The sequence below is a fragment of the Marmota marmota genome, unplaced genomic scaffold, assembly GCF_001458135.2.
Source record: "Marmota marmota marmota unplaced genomic scaffold, marMar, whole genome shotgun sequence".
Classification (NCBI taxonomy): Eukaryota; Metazoa; Chordata; class Mammalia; order Rodentia; family Sciuridae; genus Marmota; species Marmota marmota.
In genome coordinates, this window is record NW_025999949.1 from 37,043,745 (window position 1) to 37,052,668 (window position 8,924).

General features: G+C 59.1%; 1 long non-coding RNA gene across 3 annotated transcripts in view; it reads right to left on the bottom strand.

Annotated features, from left to right (window-relative positions):
* Window positions 1-3,006, bottom strand: part of LOC125616564 — a 16,199-nt gene extending 13,193 nt beyond the window's left edge. For all 3 annotated transcript variants that reach the window (XR_007347274.1, XR_007347275.1, XR_007347273.1), the window contains exons 1-2: window positions 2,876-3,006; window positions 2,450-2,572 (exon numbers count right to left, since the gene is read on the bottom strand). This is a non-coding gene — a long non-coding RNA (uncharacterized LOC125616564). The remainder of the gene's footprint in view (window positions 1-2,449; window positions 2,573-2,875) is intronic.
* Window positions 3,007-8,924: the final 5,918 nt, after the last annotated feature.

Sequence of the window (8,924 nt, forward strand, 5' to 3'; positions counted from 1 at the left end):
CCGCCCGGCCGACCGGAGTCCCTGAGCCCGCGCAGCAGGTGCTCTCCTCCAGGGCCTGCCATCTGCCCAAGGCAGCGGCACCTGGCAGCTCTTTCCTTAGCAGGGTGGAGGGGACTCCACTCCGACGGAGGGCCGTAGCTCATCACCTTCAACTCAGGCTACTAACCAGCAAGGAACACGAAACACCAGCACAGCCGGGGCAGAACTGGCAGGGCCAGCTGTCCAGCCCACTGCAGCTTCCAGGAGTGACGGGACAGCCGCACTAGAAGTCCTGCAAAACCACCTGTGGACGAGCCCCTCCCACTCCACCAGCTGCTCGGGTTCCCACTGACATCTAGTGGCCGGAGGCGGGGCTGAGACCTTGGCTGCACCCAGCTTACCTGGGGCTCCAGGACCCAGGGGCTCTGCAGGCAGCCCTGCCATTTCCGAATGGGCAGCACGGCCGCTGCAGGTGGACACGCAAGAAGGCAGCAGGGACAGTGACGCCCGCCTCCCACCAGGTGTGCTAAAAGGGTGCCTGTACTATTCTCACAGTACTTTCTACGAAACAGAGCTAAATTCTAGCACAGTGCTGCCTCAACGGAACACTGAGGCCCATGTTCCCGGGCTGGAAGGCTTCCTGGGGGGAAGACAGCAACTGCCCCAAAGGATCTAAACACCCAAAGCAAGGCCACCAAAAGCCCAGCTGACTATTTTTTTTTAAATATTTTCTAGTTGTTGATGTACCTTTATTCTTTAAATATTTATATGTGGTGCTGGGATCAAACCCAGAGCCTCACATATGCCAGGCAAGTGCTCTGCCACTGAGCCCCAGCCCCTGCCTCTGACTTTTTTTTTTTTTTAATTGACAACCTGGGGGAGGGGCTGGGGCTGAGGCTCGGCAGTAGAGAGCTCGCCTAGCACGTGCCAGGCCCTGGGTTCCATCCCTAGCACCACATGTAAGTAAAGTATTGGGTGCAACTGCAACTGGAAAATAAATGTTAAAAAAGAACCCAGGGGTGCCAAGATCTTTGATGCAAGAGTGAAGCTGAGGAGCCACCTGGCCCGATGGCACTCAAGACCATGGCGCTGGCTGAGGATGGACGTGCCGGTGAATAGGGCAGGAGGAAGGTCCAGAAGCAAACCACACCCCTCCAGGAGCCGAGTCCAGGCAGGAGAGGGGCTCTCCCGCAGTGGTGCCGGTGCTCCGCTTCCCAGGCCAAGCCCACTGTGCACTGGGCGGTACACACAGCTGTCCTCCTGCCAGGCACTGCCACCTGCAGGGCTCCCTCTGCTCGTGGGTCTTGGAGCGTGGCCCAGCAGAGACCCCTCATGCCCACCATGGGATGCCTTCATCTCATCTGCAGGACATCCACAGGACCTCAGGACCTGACGCAGAACAGAAGGCACACAGCCCACAGACTGCCTGCCCTGGAGGCTGGGGAGGAGGGGGCTGGCAGCTCAGTGCCCCGCACTGCACAGTGACCGCTCTGCACTACAGGCCTGTCCCCAGTGTCACCAGAGCTTCAGGCTGCTGTAAATGCCTCCAAGTGAGCTCTGGAAGCAGCCCCTGGTGGCACCGTGTGGCCCACCAGGAGCAGTATCAAGGCCGTGGGCAAAGGCACCAGCCTGAGGCCACTCCCAGCTCCGCGCAGATGTAGGCCACACCGCCAGCCTCAGTCCAGGCACAAAAGCTCACTGGAGACAAGGAGAGAGCCATCCTGTTGCCACTTCTCCACCCAGGATGGAGAGAGGTGCTGAGTCTTCAAGGAACACCCACAGGCTGAGCCGCAGAGGGCACAGTTGTGAACCCTGCACCACAGGACCTTGGCTCACGCCTGAGTAAAATGAGGGAAACAACCCTCACATGCACAAGGCCCTGGGTTCAGTCTCTCTCCATACAGGGACCTGGACCCAGGGGGTGCTCCATCACTGAGTCACATTCCCACCCCTTCTCGTTTCTTATTTTGAGTCAAGGCCTTGCTAAGTTGTTGAGGCTGGCCTTGAACCTGCAACCCTCCTGCCCCCAAGTCCCTGGGGTTACAGGTGTGCAGCGCTGATCAACCCCTCCCATCCTCTCGATGGACTTTTTCCTCCTCTCTATAAAGTGTGCTTGGAAACAATGGTGGTGAATCTAGGCTGGCAAGTGGGGCCTGGCCTGATCTCAGCCCAGCAAGGTGGTGGCATGCTCACCACAGGCCAGGGCTGGACCACCCCTGACAGCAAACATGGGCCATGGAAGAGCAGAGGCAGCTCCCTGTGGTCTTCCAGGCGCTCTGTCCTGCCCACTCGATGACACTGAGAAGGCAGTCCTTTGCAAGCACTTCTGAGAAGATGCATTAGAAATGAGCAGAGGCGCAGCCAGGACAGGCCCAGCAGGCACAGCGCAGGACGCCCCTCTGGCCACTTGCCAGGACAGCCAGGCCCCCTGCTCTCAGCACCCCACACCGACTGACAGGAGGTTCCGTACCTGGGTGCTGGCTCCCCTGCCCTCCTCTGAGCACCAGAGCCCAGGCTACGTCCAGACCTCCAGCAGAAGGAAGCCGACTCGGAGAGCACAGCCTAGTGGGACTTCCCGAGGCTCCGCGGAGGCCTGCTGGACGGGGGCCTGGGTCAGCCAAGGCAGCTGAGAAACCGTCCCTATCACAGAACTGGGGTGGACATATGTGGGGCCCAGGCAGGGGGCTCATCGACATCACCAAGATCAGCGCCTGTCTCCCTCCCACACCTTGGCCAGACTGCTCTGGGACACTGTGCTAAAGGGAAACACATTCCCTCTCCTGCCCCTCTTCAGGGACACATCCTGCAAGGCCTGGGACAGCGCAGGGCCTTGGAAAGATGGCACCTGTGGAGCCCCTGCAGGCAGACTCCAGTTCCAGGGGAAACAGACACGCACCCCACTAGTCATCCGCTCGTCCTTCACACAGCCCTGTCCTCACGGAATGAGCCACTGGATAGATTGTAAAGGCAGAGCCTGGCCACCACTGCCAAGGCCGCCTGCCCGGCCCACTGTCTACTGCTTCACAGCAGACACTAGCACAGGAGCCCAGGACGCTGGGTGGAGCCTGCAGGTCTCTGGAGGACAGCTACAGGTCCACGCCCACAAGGAGGTGGGCTGGGCCGCAGCTCCCTGGCAGCTGTCACTCACAGCCCACGTGGAGCCCCGCTGGCCCCAGGCTGCACTCCCACACCTCTGGCTGGCACTTCAGCAGAGAGCTGTTCTGTTTTAAATTAAAACACAGATAAGGCTTGCATTAATTTGAGTAGTAAAGTTTAGCACCGCTCAGGGTTTTCGTAAAGTATACAGGAATACATTATAGAGCACCAGACACTAGGGGAAGGAGAGAAGCTGACACTTCAGCACGGGGATGAAGCCACCGTCCCTGAGACAGTATCCACACTGAAGTCCAGCACAGCAGTGACAACAGGCACAGCTCCCCAGCAGCCCGAGGCTGGTGTCCAGTCTGTCATCCCCACGGCAGCCTGCGTGTCAAAGCTTCACACCCAGGGTGGAGGTCACTCTGGAAGTGGTGCCATCACTGCATGAAGCCCTGACCCGGGGACGCAAGGCAGGAGCTGCCCATGGGCTCCCTGGAGGCCTGGGGCTTGGCGGGGCTTCTGCAGCCCACAGTGGCCTCGAGGCTCTCCAGAGCCTCCTGTGGGGTTGGAAAGTACTGTCCCCCCCACCAGAGCCCCTTTGCCTGCCTGGAGCCCTCGGCCAGCCTCCCCTCACCCCTGTCTGAGCCTGTCATCACCACAGTGAACCTCAAACACACAAGAGCGGTGACAAGAAGTGTCCTTACAGAGGACAGGTGGGAGCCATCACTCAGGCCCCCAGAGCTTGCCGAGAACCCTGTCATGCCCCCACCTGCTCTGCTCAGCCCAGGAGCTTCCAGACCCCCCAGGCCTCCTGCAGGCTCAGCTGTGGGGGCCACAGGATATGGCAGAAGTCCCGAGATGGTGAGGACGTTTGCCCTTTGACACTCACTGGTAACCAGCAGGAGGCAGTCTGTGCAGGCCTGGCCTCACCACAGGGCCCCCAGTCTGCTTCAGGGGTGACTCGGGGCGCAGGGGGGCAAGGCTCAATGGCTTGAGGACGAGAGGCCATGTGGATGGGAGCAGTGAGTGGACATGGCCGACGGCTGCCAAGCTGTGGGGACAGATGACTAGAAGAGCCCAGCATCCTGGAGACCAGCCTGAGCACCAGGAACTGTGAGCGGACGCCCAGGTGCCAGCCCAGCCCAGCCCACTAAGGGTGAGGGCAGAGCCGGGGCCTGTCCAGAGCAGACACCTATTTTTGGTACTGGGGTCGCACTTTGAACCCAGGGCACTTCACTATCCAGCTACATCATGAGTCCTTTTGAAGTTCTTTTGAGACAGGGTCTTGCTAAGTTGCCCAGGCTGGCCGAAAACTTGTAATCCTCCTGCCTCAGGCTCCAGAGTAGCTGAGATTAGATGCAGATTCTCAATGCCTCATCACACAATCCCCTTGGGGCCAAGGCCCAGGGACTCCACTGCCCATGTCTCACGAGGGAATACTTCAAGCACTTCCAAAGTAAAGGGGCAGTGCATGAGTGCCCGGGAGAATATCTCCAGCTCAAAGACTAGGAGCCCCGACCCCTTGTTGATGTGACACACTCACCTGCCCAAATCCAAAGAGCACTCGAGACATGAGGTCAGCAAAAAATAAAGGCCCGGGCTGGGGACCCGGCTCAGGTGGTGGAGGGCTCGCCTCGCATGCACAGGGCCTGGGTCCAGTCCCCAGCACCAAATAAAAAAGAGAAACAATAAAAGGCTTTACTGACGTCTTCAAGATCAGGGGTCTGCCTGAGCAGGGCACCCAGATCAGAGCACCCAGCACTTTGTCCCCAGCTGGTGTGCAAGGTGCCATCACCAGGTTTTGCTATCTCCTTCCTACCCGGTGATTTAAAGAGATACACCTTCAGTTGTCCCCACCTCCCTTTGTTGTCTTGTGGAGGAAGGTCCCTGGGACTGAGTGCCTTTGACATGTGTGAAGTTCATCTCTGTTGGTCAGGCCCCTCCACTCCCCTGTCACTGTGTTCTGAAAAGGGACCACGGGACCTCCTATTTCTCACAGTGGAGCACAGCTCCCTCCCTATGATGACTGTGAGGGTGTCCCAGATGGCACAGTCACAACACTTCAGGGTGGCTCACATCACAGCTTAGAGCTCTTTTTCTTTCTTTCTTTCTTTCTTTTTTTTTTTTTTTTTTGAGAACACACCATGATAGCATTATCACACTTAAAAAAAAAATAGGAAGAAATTCTTAGTGATCATCAAATAACAGGGAGTATTCAAGGCATGGATTCGTCTGCAGCATTGAATTTTTCCAAAGCAAAACTCAACAGTTTCCTCCATCGGGCTGGTGTCTGCTCTGCTGGGCAAAAGGAGCGACTGACACCCCATCCAACAAAACAGAGCAGGGAACAGGGTAGGCCAAACCAGGTTGGGAGGCCAAGCCGCTGCCCTTCCAGCTGCTGCCGGCTCCCGGAGGACAGGCTATGGATGCTATGAGGTCACCAAGTGTGCCCTGACAACAGGTCATCATGTAAAAGGGACCAAACCACAGGGGGCCCACAGCCCAAGGAGAGGCCAGTCCCCGGGGCTCTCACTGAACGTGGCAGCTCACATCACCACCCTGCTCTGCTCTGTGGATTCGGAACTCCTGCTCCAGAGAAAGCAAAGGCGTGGATTCGTCTGCCTTTGGAACAAAAGTAAGGTGCACTCTCCCGATTCCATGGCCACCAACAGGATCTACCCACCCACCCCGCCCTGTGGCCTCTGCACCATCCATTGCACTTTACCAGGAGGGGACAGAGGACAACCCCACCTGCTGACAGGATCATCTTGGCCCAGGGCTTCTTTTCAAAATGGAGACTTTCTTTCCTCTTTGGAGTACAGCTACAAGTCACAGGAGAACATAGTGACAGTGCAGGCCCCCACACCACTACCGACAGGGGGGACACATGTGGCCGCAGGGGACAACAGTGACTCCCAGGAGGCAAGTGAATGCCCAGCAGCCGCATCCAAGGACTCCTCCAGGCAAATGTCAGCCCCTCCCTAGACAGGGCAAGGTCACCTGACCCTGTGCCCGACACCAGCTGACTGTACCCCAGGCCCAGCAGGGAAGCAGTATGCTAGAGACAGACCTGGCCCTCCTGAAACCTGGAGTCACCGTGACCCCAGGAAAACAAGCGGCCCTTTCCAATTTATCAGAATTGTGGGGGGAGGGCTTTGCACACCCTGTGAGTCACTCGCTGGCAGTTCTGGATGCCGAAGAAACCCACAGTGCCCAGCCAACCAGAGGCCACCCGCCACCCTGCCTCCACCTTCCGCTTCTCTGTGGTCTCTAGCTTGGTCTACTCAGGCTTCCCTCTCTTTCTTTAAGTAAATATATATATAAATACAATGTGACACCACAGGGAGAAGCCGTGGAGCCACTATCAGGATGGCAAGAAACAAAAGCTCCCCAGGGAGCCACACTCACTCCTCCCTGACCGCCCCACATCGCGGCTCCACCAGGCTGGGCTGTCCCGTCCCTCCCTCCACCGAGTAGGGACCAGGTCCAGGTAGGCAGCTGTTGCAGAAGATAAGCCAGCAGGCGAGGAACCCCAACTGGCAAAACTCGGGGCTCACCAGCCAGAAGAGGCTGCTTCTTCCCCAAAGACCGTCACCCAACGGGAGCAGCCTTATCCTTCACAGAGACCTGCTTCTAGTCAGGCCCCTGCCATTTCCCTGGCTCTTATCTGTGTCCCCCGCTGTATGAAAGCAAAGGACATGGGCCAAGAGGCTCCACAGAGGCCCTCAGGGCCAGAGGCAGGACGGTTCTGCGGGAGGCCAACCCAGACCCAAGGCAGGGACGTGGAGTGGCCTGCTGTGCCCACAGCCATGGTCCACCTGGAGAGCAACACCAATCTGCGTCCGCCACCACCCAGAGATCAGCAAAGGCTTGTGAGGTCTGGTTCTGACAGTGGTGATGGAGCTGCTCCTGAGCCCATGGCTGCGTGACCAGTCTCTGTAGAGCAAGTCTCAGCACCAGCCCGGGGTTGTCCTTAGCTCTATGTCTTCAGGTTCAGATTTCGAATATCAAACACTTGGAACACAAGTATTAACTCCACGAAAATAACTGATTTTCCAGTTTTAGCTGAGTACGGCCTTTGATGCGTCAGACCAAAGAAAAGGAAGAGCCACTGAGAGGGAGGTAGCTCAGGGGACCCTGCAGTGTGAGGTGGAGGAGGAGCCAGTGAGAGCACCCCAGCTCAGTCCTCAAGGCTAGTGGGGCGGGACTGCAGGCACATCAAAGCCCTTCAGCAGAGACCACCAAGGAGCAAGCACAGCCAAAGGGTAGGTATACAGCAGAACTTCCACCTGTGCCCTGCCACGGGCCCTCCTCCTAGGCAACCAGAATGGTGCAGCTGGTCTGGGGCTGGGTCAGGCCACCAAGCTGGGCAGAGAAATGGGATACCAAGGGGAGGGGCATCGGAGGGAGAGACACAATGAGGGGAAGGGGACACCAAGGGGTGGGCTGTTGGTGGGAGGGGACACCACTGGGAGGGACTACCTGGGGTGCGATGAGGGAGCACGGTGGGCGGGAACACCAAGAGCAGGCCAGGTGTCAGGGGAGGAGGGCTGAGGCCGCCTTCCCCACGGCTTCGCCACAGCCTGCAGCTCCCTAGGGCCCTGGCCACCCACGGCCACAGCGCCCAGAGGACACCACAATTAGCTTGGGCGGTCAGGGGCCGCCCACTGCGGCAGGCGCCGAGCAGTTTCCGCGCCCCGACCAGACCAGGAGACGCAGCTGGGGCCGGCGGGGGTCGCAGGTGCAGCGGAGCTTCTACCGTGCAGACCGCCTGGCCGGCGTCAGGAGCTGGGTCGCTTAGCCGTCCGAGGGGCGACCTTCGATCATCTGGACCTGGACGACGACGGAGAGGACTGAGGCCGGGGCACCGAGGGCAAGCGCGCGAGGCTGGGAGGCTCAGAGGCTCGGGAGAGGGTCCTCCCCGGGGCGCAGGCGGGCCAGGTGGCAGGCGAACAGCAGCGGACCGGGTCCAGGCTGTGGAAGAGCCGGGGTGTCGCAGCACGTGGACTCACCCATCCTGGGCCTCTGGGAACTCCCTCTGGGAGAATTCGCTGGGGTCCCGTCCACCCCCAGCCCCCGTGGGCCAACCCGGGCACTTCTGGCACCGGGGCGTTGAGAGGAGAGGGACTGGTGGCCTGGCACCCGGTGTGTCCAGCCAGGAAGGGCCGAGCAGGGTGGGGATGCGCCTTCACCACCTGCGTGCGTTTTAGAGGACGTGACATCCACGGGCCGCGCTGCCGCAGGGTGGCCTGCTCTGCAGGGTGGGGGACAGCAGGAACCCGATCCACAGGTCTGCAGGGGCGGGGCCGGCTGCGCATGAATTGCAATGCAGGTGAGTTCCGTGCGCAGGGACCACATGAGTATGACCGGGAGTCAAAGCTGTCTTCTGACCTAACTCCCGCCCCAAGGGAAACAGGCGGCACACGCGTCCCTGCCTATGCAGGTGGCTGTTTTACCAATCGCAATCGCCGTGCCTGTGTTTGAGATTATTAACGATGCCATCTTTCTGCCTTTGTAACAAATGCGCGGGCAGATCGCAGCCCCGTGTTGGAGAATGATGACCACTTCTCCTTCCCAAGCGCCGGCCTCGCCCTGCCAGCCACAAAGCGCTGCCCAGCCTTAGTATAGCCTGCAGCTGCGCCTGGATTCGCCGCCCCCGAAGCTGCGCTCGTGTACTCAGAGCCGTGTCGTGGATCACACAGAAGGATCCCAGGAAGGCATACATCACACATTTGTCAAGAGCCAGCCTCAGCGTCTGAGAGGAGAGCATTACCACTCAGTCACTGAGATTAAAAAGTATTCATACGTGGAAAATAGAAACAGGTTTTCAGGGAGAAGGAGGCTTT